The following is a 17,922-nucleotide window of genomic DNA, read 5'->3' on the forward strand; positions in this document are numbered from 1 at the left end:
GGTTGGGTTAGGGCAGGGAGCCAAACAGTGAGGTCATCGGTCCCAACGGATTATGGAAGGACAGGGAGGGAAGTCAGCCGTGTCCTTTCAAAGGAACCGTCCCGGCATTTGCCGGAAGCGATTCAGTGAAATCACGGTGAACCTAACTATGGCGGACGCGGGTTTGAACCGTCGTCCTCCCGAATGCGAGTCCAGTAAGCTGACCACTGGGCCACCTCGCTCGGTCGGCACGATCTATGCATCATTCACGTCACAGCCACGCTCGCGTCGTGGTTGGTTGCCGATTTAGAAGAGCGCACGCAAGTCGAGTAATCGATCTCAAGTAGCTCGTGTAAGGCGGGCTTAATGGACGGCCGCCCTCTGCGTGCCATCTGGGTGCCGTCAGCCTGGCCGTGTTGGTCGGTCGGCAAAGCCTGCCACAGCGGCGCCTGCCCGCCCGCGCTTCTGGGAACGCCGATCGCCGGCCTCGGCGCCTGTTTGTAAACAAGTGCCGGGCTGGCCCGCGACCTGCATATGCTCTGCGCGCGGCGCCGTTCTGGCGCCACGAGGAGAGGCGAGGCGGTGGGGTGGCGCGGTGGCAGAGATGTTCATCTGCTAGCCACGCGGCCAGTGTGCGGAACTCTCGCAAGTACTTTGCTTTCATTTCCCCTCCACCTCCAACAGGTCTCTTCACTCGGATTAAGGGTAGTATCTCGACTAACGAACAGCCCCAGTCTTCGGGGTAACATACGTGTTCGCAATCGCTTCAGCAGCGTCTGCCAATGACTTAAATGTCTTTCCCTTTCAAGATGACACAGGTGGTGCTGTGGGCGGCGGTGCGACGTAATATACAGGGTGGGTTACGGCTCGGGAGTCTGGCACACAGGCTCACAAGGGTGGTGCCCGCCATGAAAGTGGGAAGAGTACAGAGGAACATGCTGGTATGATGTGTGGGGGGCTTATAGGACATCTCCAGGGGGTGCCCTATTAGTGATAATGGGGCTCTGTCCTCTGGACATCAAATATAGAGAGCAAGCAGCATGCTACTGCGCTAAGAAAGGGAATGATATGAAAATAGAAAATATTCTGGGAGATCGGGCTAGGGACAAGGCTGAGATAAGGGAAAGAGGCGAGGATCTATGGCAGGAATTATGGGAAATGAATGAATCTGGCAGAAGAACCTTCAGACTCTTGCCAAATGTTAAAGAAAGGTTAGGCATGAGGTATTTCGAGCCAACCCGGGGTCTAATTCACTTTCGCACGGGTCATTGGCGCTACGGGACATATCTATGCCGGTTTGGGAAGAGGGCTACACCTGAGTGTGACTAAGGCACATCGGAGGGTACTCCCGATCATGTGGTTTACGAGTGCCCCCTTTTCGATGATGTAGCAGTTACATTGAGACAACTACTACCAAACAATGATACATGCGACCTACTGAGACACGAAGAGACGTTCGAAACTTTGAATAACCTGGTAAACGAGGTAAAGTTCTGACTGCATACCTGAGGGACATTCGCGATTAAAACCAACTACTGAGCGTGTCCTAGTACACTAATCCTGTACCGCCTGTGCGTGCACAGGTCGATTCGTGGAATCCGCCACGTGCAGGGCTCGGGGGACTGTAGTACACCAACTTCGCGATTATGACATCACCGGACTTGACATAGGTTAGTTAGTAGTTAGTAGGATTAGAAGTAGATACCAAAATAGGAACCTGCAGCGACTAGTAGTTTCGGCCTGCACAGTGTCAGGGTACGCTCATCGGGATTAGCTCGATGAGCAAGGCATTGCAGTAGGTTTATATCCACACTGACACACCTGTGACCCTGCAGGCAGTTCGGATTACCAATAAGTAGGTAGTAGTGTATAGTTTAACAAAAATCTTAAGTTTGCCCATTAACCTGCACTGTTTACACCGTCTATAGCTTAAAAATTTACAAAGTAACTGTAATAGCTACAAATAACATACAACATTGTATCACTTAGGGCCCACCAATCATTAAGGTGGTGGGTTATATATTCTATAATTATTATGTTATTTCACTGAAAAAATACGGCAACCAGCCACTTTTTAATGCGTTTTTTTATTTACGCCAATATGCATTTCGGGTTTGCACCCATCTTCAGCTGGCAAATTGCATGGATCTTCAGTTACTACAGTAGTACAATCTCGACAGCAGTTTGGATACTGCAGCAGACCTGTGCAAAAGCAACGACTCCAATCATTTACTTCTATTCGCGAGTTTAAAGTCACACACTATCAGTTGTTCATTTTACTTACATTCTCCTCTCCTTGTTTTTTCTTGGCTTTTCTTCTCTCTTGCAACAACACAAACACTTTTTATCGCGTATTTTGCACAGGCGCACTGCGTTATCCGCCATGTTGTCGACTGACAGTTTTTGTTCACATACAAATGGTTTATCTATGGACAGAGTTGTATTTTTACGAAAGTTTTGAGGTCCTAAGGTAAGCTATTGTTTTCTAAATATTGGCTTGGCTGATATAAGCATTCTAAGTACGATGTATACATTTTTTTTGTAGTATTGAAGATAATAAACTAACATAACACATTTATACAAAGCAGTAATTCATACATTTACAATACAACAAAGATAGAATTAAGATTTTAGGATTAAGATTTTTATGTTTTATATTATTACATGCATTTGTTGGGTTTATAATAGATTATGTTATTTCTTGATTGTGCTTAGTAAGTGGTTTGATAAGTAGAGTGTTGAAGTTTTTTTTAGAAATATTCGGTTTGGCAGCTCTATTTGGTCGTTAAGTATGTCAGAAGGGGATGCATGTTTATGTGAATAAATTTCGATTTCTTCTAGGAGGTTCATTCTTTTTCCTTTGTTGGCTAAGTGAAGAACTTGTAGGTTATGGGATATGTCTGTTACTTGATGTTCTTCTTCTGCTACATGTTGGGCGAATGTGGATTTATTTAAGTTTTTTAAACGAAGAGCATCCATGTGTTCTCGAAACTGTATGCTGAAGTTTCTCCCTGTTTGGCCTATATATGTTTTAGGACATGAGTTGCAGTAAAGTTTGTATATTCCTGATTGATTGTACGGTTTGGTATTATTTTTAATGTTACGGATAGCTTTGTCCTTTATTTTGTTATTTGTATAGTAGCTGATTTTGATATCTGTTCCTCAGAACAAGTTTGCTGTTTTATATGACAGCTTTCCTAAAAATGGCAAGCTTACATATTTTTCATTTGGCTGTGTTGTGGTATTCTTTAATGTAGTTATTGTATTTGCTTATGTGGGGATTTATCTTAGAGTTTAGTTCATCTATTAATTTTGGATTGTAACCATTATTGTAAGCAATTGCTTTGATGGTGTTTAGTTCTTCTATTTGGTCAGCTGGTTCTAGTGGTATTTTGTGCATTCTGGTTAGCATTGCTCTGTATGAATCCGTCTTACGTTTATCCGGGTGGCAGGATGACTTATTAATTGTGTTATCTGTGTATGTTGGTTTCCTGTATACTTGAAATCTGTGTTTGTTGTTGGAGCTACTTATGCAGAGATCCAGAAAATTTAAACTACTTCTGTTTGGTGTTCTACAGTGAAGATGATGTTCTGATGCGTTTTATTCATTTCTTTTGCAAGGTTATCAATTTCTTCTGCTGTGCCATCAAATAAAACTATTATATCATCAACATACCTTTTGTAATAAATTATCTTGTTTACTATGTGAGGGTTTTCTTTAAAAAATTTACATTCTAAGTTATTGATGAAAATATCTGCAAGCAAACTGGCAAGGCAGCTACCCATAGCCAGGCCCTCTTTCTGCTGGTACATTTTGTTATTAAAAGAAAAATAGTTGTGTGATAGTACTAGTGTTAATAGATCAATGAATTCATATATTTCTGGTAATGCAAAATTTTCATGTTTAAGTAAATTGTTTTTAATTATTTCTATTGTTTCTTTGACCGGTATGATTGTGTAGAGGTTTGTGATGTCAAGTGATGCAAACCTAGCAGTATCAGGAATCTGAACTTCCTTTAGACAATTAATAAGCACATAACTGTTCTTTACTGAGTATGTCTCTTCAAATTTGAATGTGTTGCTAAGGACCTCATTCAGTTTCTTGCTGATTTTATAAGTTGGGCAGCTCCAAGAATTAACAATTGGACGTATGGGACAGTTAACTTTATGGGTTTTAGGTTGTGCTCGTAGATGTGGTGCATGAGGGTTCATAACAGTGCATTCATGTATATCTTTTGCATTTAAGAGGAAATCACTTTTTTTCATCATATTTTTAAGTTTATTCTGTAACTTAAGAGTGGGATCAGACTTAATTTCTACTATATTATTGTTACTGAAAAATTCAATGGTTTTTCTTACATATTCACTTTCATACATTACAACAATAGCATTGCTTTTATCTGCTTTTACTACTAAAGCTTTACTGTCACTTAGTTTCTTATTAACACTTTCAAGTATTGTTCTGTCATGGTGCTTTATACTATTATTATTATTTGCTTTTTCTATTTGTTTGGTGATAAAATTGTTAACTTTGTGGCCTATGGCAGTCTGATCATTCTGAGTTAGTTTTGCAGTATCACAGGCTATTTTGGTGCCTACTATTAATTCTTTAATATTATTTTCAGTCAGAGATGGGGTGATATTATGTTGAAGCCCTTTATTAAGCAAACTTACTTCTTTATCACTGAAGATGATGTTAGTTGAATTTACTAGATGTCTGGAGAATTTATGCTTAGTGGAAGGTAATTTGTCATTCACCTTTGGAATTTGTGACATAAGCTTTTTCAACTTATTGTTATGCCTACATCTGACTTTATGCTGTTCTTTCATAGCTATTATAGTGACAAAATCTAATGCATGGTTGAATTGTGTGGGAGTAAGTTGTTTACCTAGCTCTCAATGTAATCTATATAACTGGTGGTTTAAAAACTGCTTCTTTCTGTGTTGGTTTCGGATTTCAGATTGGAGCCATATAATTTCACTTCTTTCTTTAGCTATTTTCGTTGCTTTGCTTTGACTGTTGATGTTTACTTTGACATATTTTGGAGTTATATTCGCACTTAAACACTTTTTATTGAACTTGATACTAAGAATGGTTCTTTCTAACTTTCTGAAGTCAAGAAAAAAAGCCAAGAAAAAACAAGGAGAGGAGAACGTAAGTAAAATGAACAACTGATAGTGTGTGACTTTAAACTCGCGAAATTGAAGTAAATGATTGGAGTCGTTGCTTTTGCACAGGCCTGCTGCAGCATCCAAACTGCTGTCGAGATTGTACTACTGTAGTAACTGAAGATCCATGTAATTTGCCAACTGAAGATGGGTGCAAACCCGAAATGCATATTGGCGTAAATAAAAAAACGCATTAAAAAGTGGCTGGTTGCCGTATTTTTTCAGTGAAATATCATTATCCACGGCCACGGAGTTCAACAGTCCAAATAAAATGGACAAATTGTAATTATTATGTATTACAAATAAAGATTTTTTTAAAAAAATATACAGGGTGCTCGGAAATTCCTATTACATTTCTGGAACTTGAGCTGTCCGATCGGCGGATGTCATTTGATGTCTGTCCTATCTCTGTGCACTGGTTTGAGCCCCATTCACGCGCGAGTGTTAGAGCAACATGGTTGAGTACGCGTTTACAGGAGAAACTGACACCATCCTTCTGAATGGCAAAGCTCACGGTAATGGAAGAGCCGCTCGTCGCCTTTATCAAGATCGTTCTCCACAACGTCCGACTCCATTGCATACCCTTTTCGCCACAATTACGCAATAGCTTGGAGAAATGGTACTGTTGAATGCTGTCTAGCCGTCGAAGGTGGGGTGCTGGGAAACCTGCTTCCTCGGATTGCTAGACAACATTCAAAGAAATTGTATTGTGTTTTATTACAAAAGGAAATGTTACAGTACTTAACTTTTTGTTAAACAGACGTGTCGCAAGCAAAGGGCGATAAGAAAAATAGTCAATGTTATTCATTATAACAAATGGTTCAAATGGCTATGAGCACTATGGAACTTAACATCTGAGGTCATCAGTCCCCTAGAACTTAGAACCACTTAAACATAAATAACCAAAGGACATCACACACAGCCATGTCCGAGGCAGGATTCGAACCTGCGACTGTAGCGGTAGCACGGTTCCAGACTGAAGTTCCTAGAACCGCTCAGCCACACCGGCCGGCTCAGTGTAACAGTTCCAAGATTGAGCTACATAGAATGTACGAGGAAAGTAATGAGCTTTGAAGCTTCTATTCAGGTCGCTTTTCTTGAAGCTTCTGCTGAACTGGACCGCGGCCAGTTGGGCATGGTGCTTATGTTCTCTTTGCATAGAGACTGCTGCTGTAGCGTTGTCGTCCTGGAGAGGGATCAGTTATCGTGCAATTGGCTGACGTCTTCTTCACAGCCCTCTGTGCTCTCTCTTTCCCAACTGGCGTGCCGGGGCTTGTTTGACATCACGCCGAAGAACGTACCTTCAGTGTCAGTAGGTACACCCGAACTGGAAGAGGCCGTACTGCACCACATTAAAGAGAAACCGTTACCAAGTACACCAGCAATTTCTTTGCGTATTAATGAGTGGAACTTAAAAGCGTGTGATAAAGTGGGTCATGATTAATCAGCTACTCGCAAAAGTGGTCACGTTACAAACGTGTTTTCAAATATTTCTATCTCGGCGACGGTAGGTTTTCGGGCTTGGGTTCCAATTCAAAATATTATCTACTCACTCCTCTGTATCAGCCCTAGAAGTTTGTACCGGGAATTTCTGAACACCTTGCAGGTGAGTAGTCAGTAGCAGTCTTTTGTTGTTGTTGTGGTCTTCAGTCCTGAGACTGGTTTGATGCAACTCTCCATGCTACTCTATCTTGTGCAAGCTTCTTCATCTCCCACATCCATCTGAATCTCCTTAGTGTAGTCATCTCTTGGTCTCCCTCTACGATTTTTACCCTCCACGCTGCCCTCTAACACTAGATTGGTGATCCCTTGATGCCTCAGAACATGTCCTACCAACCGATCCCTTCTTCTGGTCAAGTTGTGCCACAAACTTCTCTTCTCTCCAATCCTATTCAATACTTCCTCATTAGTTATGAGATCTGGCCATCTAATCTTCAGCATTCTTCTGTAGCACCACATTTCGAAAGCTTCTATTCTCTTCTTGTCCAAACTATTTATCGTCCATGTTTCACTTCCATACATGGGTACACTCCATACAAATACTTTCAGAAATGACTTCCTGACACTTAAAATCTATACTCGATGTTAAGAAATTTCTCTTCTTCAGAAACGCTTTCCTTGCCATTACCAGTCTACATTTTATATCCTCTCTACGTCGACCATCATCAGTTATTTTGCTCCCCAAATAGCAAAACTCTTTTACTACTTTAATTGTCTCATTTCCTAATCTAATTCCCTCAGCATCACCCGACTTTATTCGACTACATTCCATTATCCTCGTTTTGCTTTTGTTGATGTTCATCTTATATCCTCCTTTCAAGACACTATCCATTCCGTTCAACTGCTCTTCCAAGTCCTTTGCTGTCTCTGACAGAATTACGATGTCATCGGCGAAACTCAACATTTTATTTTCTTGTGCATGGATTTTAATACCTACTCCGAATTTTTCTTTTGTTTCCTTCACTGCTTGCTCAATATACAGACTGAATAACATCGGGGAGACTACAGCCCTGTCTCACTCCCTTCCCAACCACTGCTTCCCTTTCATGTCCCTCGACTCTTATAACTGCCACCTGGTTTCTGTACAAATTGTAAATAGCCTTTCGGTAACTGTATTTTACCCCTGCTACCTTCAGAATTTGAAAGAGAGTATTCCAGTCAACATTGTCAAAAGCTTTCTCTAAGTCTACAAATGCTGGAAACGTAGGTTTGCCCTTCCTTAAGCTAGCTTCTAAGATACGTCGTAGGGACAGTATTGCCTCACGTGTTCCAGTCTTTTAGAGAACAGATTAACGTGCAACATAACTGGCCCCCTACTTGCTTAACTGTAATGCGAGTGTGGAGACAAGTTACAATGTCTTCTCTTGTGTGAGAATTTGAAAGAGAGTATTCCAGTCAACATTGTCAAAAGCTTTCTCTAAGTCAACAAATGCTGGAAACGTAGGTTTGCCCTTCCTTAATCTAGCTTCTAAGATACGTCGTAGGGACAGTATTGCCTCACGTGTTTCAGTCTTTTAGAGAACAGATTAACGTGCAACATAACTGGCCCCCTACTTGCTTAACTGTAATGCGAGTTTGGAGACAAGTTACAATGTCTTCTCTTGTGTGAGACAGCTGTGTTTGCAAGTATGTGTTATGTCGAGCAAATAAAGCTATGTGTTTTTAAATGTTTGGATGATACTTTTCCAGCCGGCCGCTGTGGCCGAGCGGTTCAGTCCGGATCCGCGCTGCTGCTACTGACGCAGGTTCGACTCCTGCCTCGGGCATGGATGTGTGTGATGTCCTTAGGTTAGTTACGTTTAAGTAGTTCTAAGTCTAGGGGACTGATGACTTCAGATGTTAAGTCCCACAATGCTAAGAGCCATTTGAACCATTTGATACTTTTCCTATCCTTCCAATTGTCAGCGATGTAGAGAAGGCGTCTGCACAGAACATCGACTACGAATTCTGCTTTGGACATTAATAGTCCCGCTTGTCATTGTTTATTCCTACCCTTTGTTTGTTGATACAATTCGTTTTTTCCGTAAAAAGAATAGTCCCTCGCAGCCTCACTTTCACCACTCAGATGCCAAACCGCGCAGCAGACAGCTCTCACGGCACACGTAGTTCTGGCGCTGACAGGTAAACGACAGTGACCACTCAAAACAGACGAGACTCAGTACGGGAATAAATCGCCAGGGGCGCTGCAGTAGACGCACCTGTCTCCAGTAGCTGTCACTCAGGCTGTTGAGCATCGTGCTGTCACTCGGAAGAATGAACATGGTGCCTGCGTGGCTGGTCACTTTGGCACAGAGGGCTCCCTCCGTAAGCCACTCAAGGGCAGCTACATTCTGAAAACTCACGAGATGCCAGTGATCGTTCTTGTTAATGGCAAAAATCCGCCTCAGTTGCGAAATGTTACTGGTCTTTACCCTGGTCTCAGCTAAAGTAATCTAGACTTCTTCAGAAGCTTAAAATAAACTAATACATGCCAGAATAAGGCACGGTCAAACATAAAAAGCTAAAGTGCCGTGGAGTTCCAACGTAGCGTCCGCGGCTGACCGACCGCTTTCCACGAAAGTAACGTAGCTTGACACGGTACTACGGTACTTTACCTTTTTAAATTTGACGGTGACTTATTCTGGCATGTATTAGTTTATTTTATGCTTCTGAAGACGGCTACATTACTCTAGCTGAAACCTGGGTAGAGACCAGTAACATTTCGCAACTGAGGCGGATTTTTGTCACATTAATTTATCACAGTTGCTGACAGGGCTGCAGCATGTTAAAAATTCTTACCGTTCTTGTTCTTCGGCGGGACACAGGGTTCCCTTTGAACTCAGGAAGTTCTGTTGAGTGCCGGAAGTGTTCGCAAGCGTGACGAACCGTCTCCCCTAGCAGGAAACTGAAATATGCGAATTCACCCTCTTATGCTTCCTTAGCGTGAGAACTTTTCGTATTCTGAGAGCTCCAGCAGCCACCCACGCCTATTTCTCTTTGACCCAGCGAGCAGTGAGACAGCAGTCGGTGTGCCAAAATTCAGACAGCTAATGACAACACAGTGGCCGCCGTACAAAGTTTTAGCAGTTTCTACCCTGCGAGTTGTGCTGGAAAGAGAAGTCCCGAGCTGTCAGGCTGGTAATCGTGACAGACTCTTCCCTCGAGGACGAGTCTGTGAGATTGTAGCGAGGGCGGAGAGCGCCACGTGGGTCGCCGAGGTCTGATTTTCTATGGGCGAGACGCTGCTCTGTACCCTTCGACGAGGTTAGTGTTCGAGGAAGTTCCGCAATTTTGCAGCAACGTAGTCCCTTTACCTCTGAGCAATTCAGACCTTCCGCGTTCTTCAAATCACAAATTGTGTTCCATTTTCATTAATTCAAGGTTGGGATTAGTATCCAACAGTCTCCTTTAATTACATTTATGAACTGCTCAGAATTACTGGAACACCACCTGTACATCCGCTAGGAGTCTTCCTTGTTACTAGTTTCAACTGTTCAAAAATAATTGGAGGATAATCAGTTACCTGGTGCGATAAATCGATATTCTTTGTAAAGATTCTTTGTTCATAATTAGTTTAACGGTACGGCACACGGAATTTGTGAATCACTGAGGATTTTGTGGATAATTAAGATTCCACGACTTTTACTTTCTTATTATAGCATTCTTACACCAAATGGGATTTTTTTTGTATCATTAATCTCGGATTATATATTATACTTTACATCAACTAAATATACTAGATTACTTCCAAGTGATCAACTTGACTTATTTCCCTCAACTTCATGACTTTGGACAGGCGATCCTTCATTACGCAAAATCTTATTCATTTATTTACTTAAATCAGTGCTTTCACTGCGCCTGCGATCCTTTGCAGCACAGGTGTCCCACTCAGATCAATTTGCGGACTTTTCAATGGAAAGATTTGATTGTTATGTTCTGCATAAGCAAACATCTCATTAATTTTTTTGAAAGTGTGAAATCACTGGTAAACTTTTCCTTCTTTACATAGATATTCGTGAGACTGGTAGGCAGATTGTACAACCGCTGCTAAACTCCAAAACGTCTCATTTCAAACAACTAAAGCAATATAAAAAGAGTAAAATCCAGAAAGAAGGAATATTTCAAACAGACAACTGCAAGAAAACGTAATAGATACAGTTTGTGTCACTCAGCTCTTGTAACATCCAACTGCAAAAAAACGTAATAGATATGGTTCGTGTCACTCAAATTTTGTAAAAGCGAAATTTTTATATTCTAAGATGGTCAAACAATCATTGAAGACCATTTTAAATTCTTAGGACTGAAAAAAGTTGAGTATCTGTTAGATGATGATCAGCTTGGTTTTCGGAAAGGAAAAGCAGGAGAGAGCTATAGAGAAAGACACATCATATATTCTATGGACAAGAACTGAGAACAGAAGACCAACCACCTTCACTCTCCCTTTTCTCTACTCAGCCATGCCTATCCGTACTTTTAGACCCCTTAAGGCATGCCGACACTACCCACACAATACGCCTCCAACGCTATGTCCATCAACTTCTCCGCACTCCTTCTGACCCCCCCCCCCCCCCCTGACCCTCGCCCTCACTCTCTCACTGCTCAGCTGCACACATTCCCACATGTAGTCCCTGAAAGTATTTGCTCACATCTTTTTGTATGGGATGCAGGAGGTCCTAAACCCTGCATTGCTGTTTCTCATACAGCAAGCAGTATACGTATAAGGATTAGAGACTTTCATCATTTGTACATATATCCTGTCTATTGATGACATCGTTCTCCATATCTGAAATAATTCTATCCTAGCCTCCTTAAATAATTTTCCAACATTCAAACAGAAATGATCGTGTGGCATTGATGGCTGGGAGGCCTCAGCAGGGGAAGTTTGGGTGCCGGGTTGTAAGTCTTATTTTAGGTGACCCCACATTGGGTGACTTGTGTCTCGGTGATGACGAAATGATAATGAAGGCAACACAAAATTCAGTCCACGTGTGGAGAAAATCTCCAACATGGCTGGGAATCGAACCCGAGCCCACTGTATCCTAGGTAAACACATTACCACTCAGCTAAGTAGGCACACTTCCCAACATTATTCAGCTTCTTTAGCTGGTATTCCATATTACTCTCTACTTTCAGCTGTCCTGTTCTGCAGCCATTTCAAATATACACTCTTTTTTTGCTCTTCGTTAATCTGTCTATACATTGTTCTAGTACCTTAGACCTTTTTTGTTTTTCCTTTGACTTCTTCTTTGTTCTTCTTTCTTCCATGTGTTTACAACTAATAAGTAATGCGGAATTATGCAACAGTTATGTTTATGGATGAATTCGTAGTGATAACTGCTCCAAAAATGGCTAGTTTATCTTTTTTCGATAAGAATTCTCTTTCTCGATATTCTGCCAACAACAAGTATTCACTTTGTGCAGTCACCACTGAAGTGGAGGTAAATACAAACCTACATTCTCCACGCAGTTCAATAGAGCATATTGCGTCTCAAGCTGTGAATGGGAAGAGGGTGCTTCCTACTGTAAACAGTAGAGTTTAACAACATGCCATGGAGTATCATTTTAAACCTCGATCATGTATACTTTGTCACATTATGACTGGAAGGTTTGTCAGCATGGAACGTTGTACACTGAACAGGTATACACCACAAAAAACTTTACTCGAACCGTCAACATCTGTGTACAGAGAAGTTGCAACAGCAGAAAACTGTATTAAAATGCAGGAGGACCTGCAGGGCATCCATGCTTAGTCCAGAGATTGCTTTTCACCTTGAGCATGAACAAGCATTGTGCATAAATCGGCGAATAGAACCATTATTCTGTAAGTACACTGCTGCAGAACAATTGGTGAAAGCAGTCATATTCGTAAAATATCTACGAGTATGGTTGCAGATTCATAGGATTTGTCGACCTGAGGAAAGGGGTTCGGCAATTTACAATGGCGCAGGATGTTCGAAGTTCTGAGAAAAATAGGGGTAAGCAATAGGGCATGTATAAGATTCAACAGGGATAATGAGTGTGGACGAAGTGCTCGGATTAAAAAGGTTGTAAGACATGGATGTAGTCTTTCGCTTCTACTGTACAATCTGTACATCGAAGACGCTAAGATGGAAATAAAAGAAAGGTACAGGAGTGGAATTAAAATTCAAGGTAAAATTATATCAGTGAGACGGTTCGCTGACAACAGTGCTCTCCTGAGGGAAAGTGAAGAAGAAATAATGATCTGCTGAACGGAATGAACAATCTAATGAGTAAAGAATATGGATTGATAGAAAGACGAAAGTAATAAGAAGTAGCAGAAATGAGAACAACTAGAGGCTTACCATCGAGACTGATGGTCGCGAAGTACATGAAGATGAGGAATTCGACTACCTAGGCAGCAAAATAACCAATGACGGACGGAGGAAGGAGGACATCAAAATCGGGCTGCAACTGTCAAAAAGGGCATTCCTGGACAAGAAAATCTATTTGTATCAAATATAGGTCTTAATTTGAAGAAGAAATTTCAGAGAATATACGGAGCACAGTATTGTGTGGTAGTGAAATATGGACTGTGGGAAAACCGGAACAGAAGAGACTCGAAGCAGTTGTGATGTGGGGCTACAGACGAATGTTGAAAATTAAGTGGACTGATAAGGTAAGGAGTGAGGAGGTTCTGCGCAGAATATGAGATGAAAGGAATATATGAAAAACACTGACAAGACGAAGAGAAGGAATTATAGGACACCTGTTAAGACATCCGGGAATGACTTAGGGAGCTGCAGAGGCCAAAAACTGTAGAGGAAGACAGGGATTGGAACACATGCAGCAAATAATTGAGTACGTAGGCAGAAAGTGCTACTCTGATATGAAGAGGTTGGCAAAGTAGAGGAATTCGTCGAGGGCCGCATCAAACCAGACTGATGACATTGCAGGTAAAGCAAATGTCAAACTGAGATTCACTGGAAGACTCCTCAGAAACAGTAGTTCTCTCACAAAGGCGGTTGCTTACAAAACCTCCGTTCGACCATACTTGAATATTGGTCGTGAGTCTGAGATCCGTACCAAACAAGACTGATAGAGGAAACAGAGATCCACAGAAGAGCAGGATGCTCCGTTACAGGTTCATTCAGTAAACGCGGAACCATTACGAAGTTAGTCAACCTATCCAGCAGCAGACGCTGGAAGAGAGGTTTTCTGCATCACTGTTTGGTTCAAATGGCTCTGAGCACTATGGGACTTAACATCTGTCGTCATCAGTCCCCTAGAACTTAGAACTATTTAAACCTAACTAACTTAAGGACATCACTCACATCCATGCCCGAGGCAGGATTCTAACCTGCGACCGTAGCGGTCACGCGGTTCCAGACTGAAGCGCCTAGGACTGCACGGCCACATCACCGTTTCTTAGTAAATTTACTAGAGTGTACGTTCTTAGAAGAAAAGACGATTATATTGCTTTCTCCCACGAGTATTTCGCAAAGAGACAATAGAGGTAAATGTTGGAGAGATTTGACTTTACACAGAGGCTTACCAGCAATTCGCGAGCCATTTGCGACTGAAACAGGAAAGGAGGGAAGTGAAGGTGGCGCTCAAAGTACCCCCCCCCCCCCCCCCCACACACACACACACTAAGGCAACTGCGGTGTACAGGAGTAGGTAGGTGTAGCTGCAGTCGTAGATATAATTCTCGCCCACGGTCAACGACACCAGCTTACCACCTCTACAATCAAATCATTCTCCAAAGATGCTGCGAGAAGAAAGCAACAAAAGTGCAGGTCGAATCCTGCCTCGGGCATGGATATGTGTGATGACCTTACGTTAGTTAGGTTTAAGTAGTTTTAAGCCTAGTGGACTGGTGACCTCAGATGTTAAGTCCCATTGTGCTTAGAGCCATTTGAATCATTTGATACGCAAATTATCAAAATTAGAGAGCGGTAACTCGCAGCGCTCAAATTATCCGCACTATAAGCAGCCATTATTTGAGAATGAAAGCCTTAGCGACTTCCTACGTACTTCACCCATAATTTCAAACCTTTCCAACCTTTTTCTCTCTGGCAACTCACAGAAAGTTAATTAAAGAAATCAGAGTTTTGTCACTTACCACATTTTCGCTTTTCATGTAGTGGAACATCAGTACAATTAATCACTTCTTTATGAGCAGCTCTATACGCTTAGCGCCAACTATTTTTCATATTAACTTATTTGTAAATGAATCACACTCTGAAGATGTTTATTTAAAGAATCAAACTGCGGGTATCAGTCATAGGTGTACGAATCCTCCTTCCAGCCTGCCTGGTCCTGTCTCCGCCCCAACCATTAAAGCCGGTCGGCGTGGCGCAACGGAGACACGATACAACACGTGCACTGAAGACAGTGGCTAAAACGGGCCAACTTGGGTTTTCGTAAGCTTGTCAAATTTTACGGGTCCCGTTGAGCCCGCTGCACCTGACATCAGCCTGTCCAATTTATCCGGCGTTACTGCAGTAGGTATCTCCACTGCAGCACACTTATCATAACAGTGAGAGCAGCAGAACGAACAGGCCAAACTTAAGGGAGACTGAGGAGAAACAAGGAATTGTAGAATATACACAAAAAGTGGTTCAAATGGCTCTGAGCACTATGGGACTTAACAGCTGTGGTCATCAGTCCCCTAGAACTTAGAACTAATTAAACCTAACTAACCTACGGACATCACACACATTCATGCCCGAGGCAGGATTCGAACCTGCGACCGTAGCAGTCGGGCGGTTCCGGAATGTAGTGCCTAGAACTGCTCGGCCACCGCGGCCGGCTTAAAAAGCAGAGTAGTGCGAAGAAAGTATAGTGTGACTGAAAAGCTATTGGTTTCACACATGTATTTTCAGCTTCTCATAATATGAAAAACGATCTTCGTGTTTACTAAAATGTTTTTGGAGAATTCAGAATCAACTACACGCATCAAAAAAATGTTTTTAATCACCTCGGTTCCAAGAGTTCCCGAGCCTGTAAAGAAAATTGGAATAGAGATCAATATAAACATCATTTCCGCCCTTATTCCTCGTGAAAACCACTCATTGCATGTTGTACTACCGTACAGCGAGACCTTCAGAGGTGGTGGTCCAGATTACGGTACTCACAGGTACCTCTTATAGCCATTAGACGTCCTCTTGTATTGATTCATACCTCTATTCGTCGGGGCATACTATCTACAATTTCATCAAGGCACTGTTGGTCCAGACTGTCCCACTCCTCAACGGCGATTCGGCGTAGATCCCTCAGAGTGGTTGGTGGGTCAGTAGTCCATAAACAGCCCTTTTCAATCTATTCCAGGCATGTGCGATAGAGTTCATATCTGGAGAACATGCTGGCCACTCAAGTCGAGCGATGCCGTTATCCTGAAGGAAGTCATTCACAAGATGTGCACGATGGGGACGCGAATTGTCGTCCACGAAGACGAATGCCTCGCCAATATACTCCCTATATGGTTGCACTATCGGTCGGAGGATGGCATTCACGTACCGTACAGCCGTTACGGCGCCTTCCATGACCACCAGCGACATAAGTCGGCCCCACATAATCCCACCGCAAAACAGCAGGGTACCTTCACCTTGCTGCACTCGCCGGACAGTATGTCTAAGGCGTTCAGCCTGACCGGGTTGCCTCCAAACAGGTCTCCAACGATTGTCTGGTTGAAGGCATAAGCGACACTCATCGGTGAAGGGAATGTGATGCCAAACCTGAGCGGTCCATTCGGCATGTTGTTGCGCCCATCTGTACCGCGCTGTATGGTGTCGTGGTTACAAAGATGAACCTCGCCATGGAAGTCGGGGGTGAATTTGCGCATCATGCAGCCTATTGCACACAGTTTGAGTCGTAAAACGACGTTCTGTGGCTCCACGAAAAGCGTTATTCAACATTATGGCGTTGCTGTCTGGGTTCCTCCGAGCCATAATCCGTAGGTAGCGGTCATCCACTGCATTAGTAGCCCTTGGGTGGCCTGAGCGAGGCATGTCATCGGCAGTTCCTCTCTGTATGTCCTCCATGTCCGAACAACATCGCTTTGGCTCTCTCCGAGACGCCTGGATACTTCCCTTCCCGGCACAGAGTAACAATGTGGAGGCGATCGAACCGCGGTATTGACCATCTAGCCATGGTTGAACTACAGACAACACGAGCAGTGTACCTCTTAGCTGGTGTAATGACTGGAACTGATCGGCTGTCGGACCCCGTCCGTCTAATAGGCGTTGCTCATGCATGGTTGTTACATCTTTGGGCGAGTTTATTGACATCTCTGAACAGTCAAAGGGACTGTGTCTGTGATACAATATCCATAGTCAACGTCTACCTTCATGAGTTCTGGGAACTGGGGTGATGCAAAGCTTTTTTTGATGTATGTCTTCTGACGAGTTAGAATGAATTCAGCCAACCTAGAATACACAGTTTGGAAAAGTAGTTAAAACGAATATATTTGGAGTCTATGTGTTCAGATAGTAAGTATACTGTAGTGGTAAGCGCATATTTGGGATCTTGTTCAAAGATTTAATCCTGCCATTTTTACTATTCTAATGGTATCTGAAGTAAGATTGTTCGACACGGAAATTAGTCTACTTTGCTTTATTTTCATTCCCTTATGTCGTATGGTATTATATTTTGGGGTAATTTTTCCCATTCTAAAAGGATATTTTTTGCCTCAGCAACGGGCAGTTCGGGCAATAAGCGGTTTAAGTTTGCGAACCTCCTGTGAGCCCCTGTTCAGAAGTCTGGGTACTTTCACATTGGCATCTTAATATATATATATATATATATATATATATATATATATATATATATATATATATATATATATATTCTTTACTTTAGTTTCTTGTTAACAATATCAGATTATTCCCAAGAATCAGTAACTTTCACTACACAGAAATCCACTCTGGATTTGGATCGCACTTCCGTAACTCTTGCACAGAAAGGTGTGCAGTACACTGCTGCTTCCACAAAAATTTAAAAATCTTAGCAGTAATCCACGCGCTTTCAAATAGTAATTGAAGAGTTTTTTCATGGGTCACTCCTTCTATTCTGGTGAGAAGTTCATAGAAATATTGATTCTTATCTTACATTGCTGATTGCGTTTACTTAATCTGATGACTTGACTTTTTTGAGTTCAGAGATATTTTATTTTTATCTGTTATTTCTTTTATGTTGTAATTTCATATACTGACACGTTCCATGAACTTGGATCTTTGCTCCTCAATTTGGTCCTACGGAGCTAGAAGTGTAAATAAATAAAAATAGAATATTTTGCTGAAACACACTAAAGTTACGGAAATTACACTTCCATAA

Source organism: Schistocerca gregaria, chromosome 6 (genome assembly GCF_023897955.1).
Source record: "Schistocerca gregaria isolate iqSchGreg1 chromosome 6, iqSchGreg1.2, whole genome shotgun sequence".
NCBI classification, from domain to species: domain Eukaryota; kingdom Metazoa; phylum Arthropoda; class Insecta; order Orthoptera; family Acrididae; genus Schistocerca; species Schistocerca gregaria.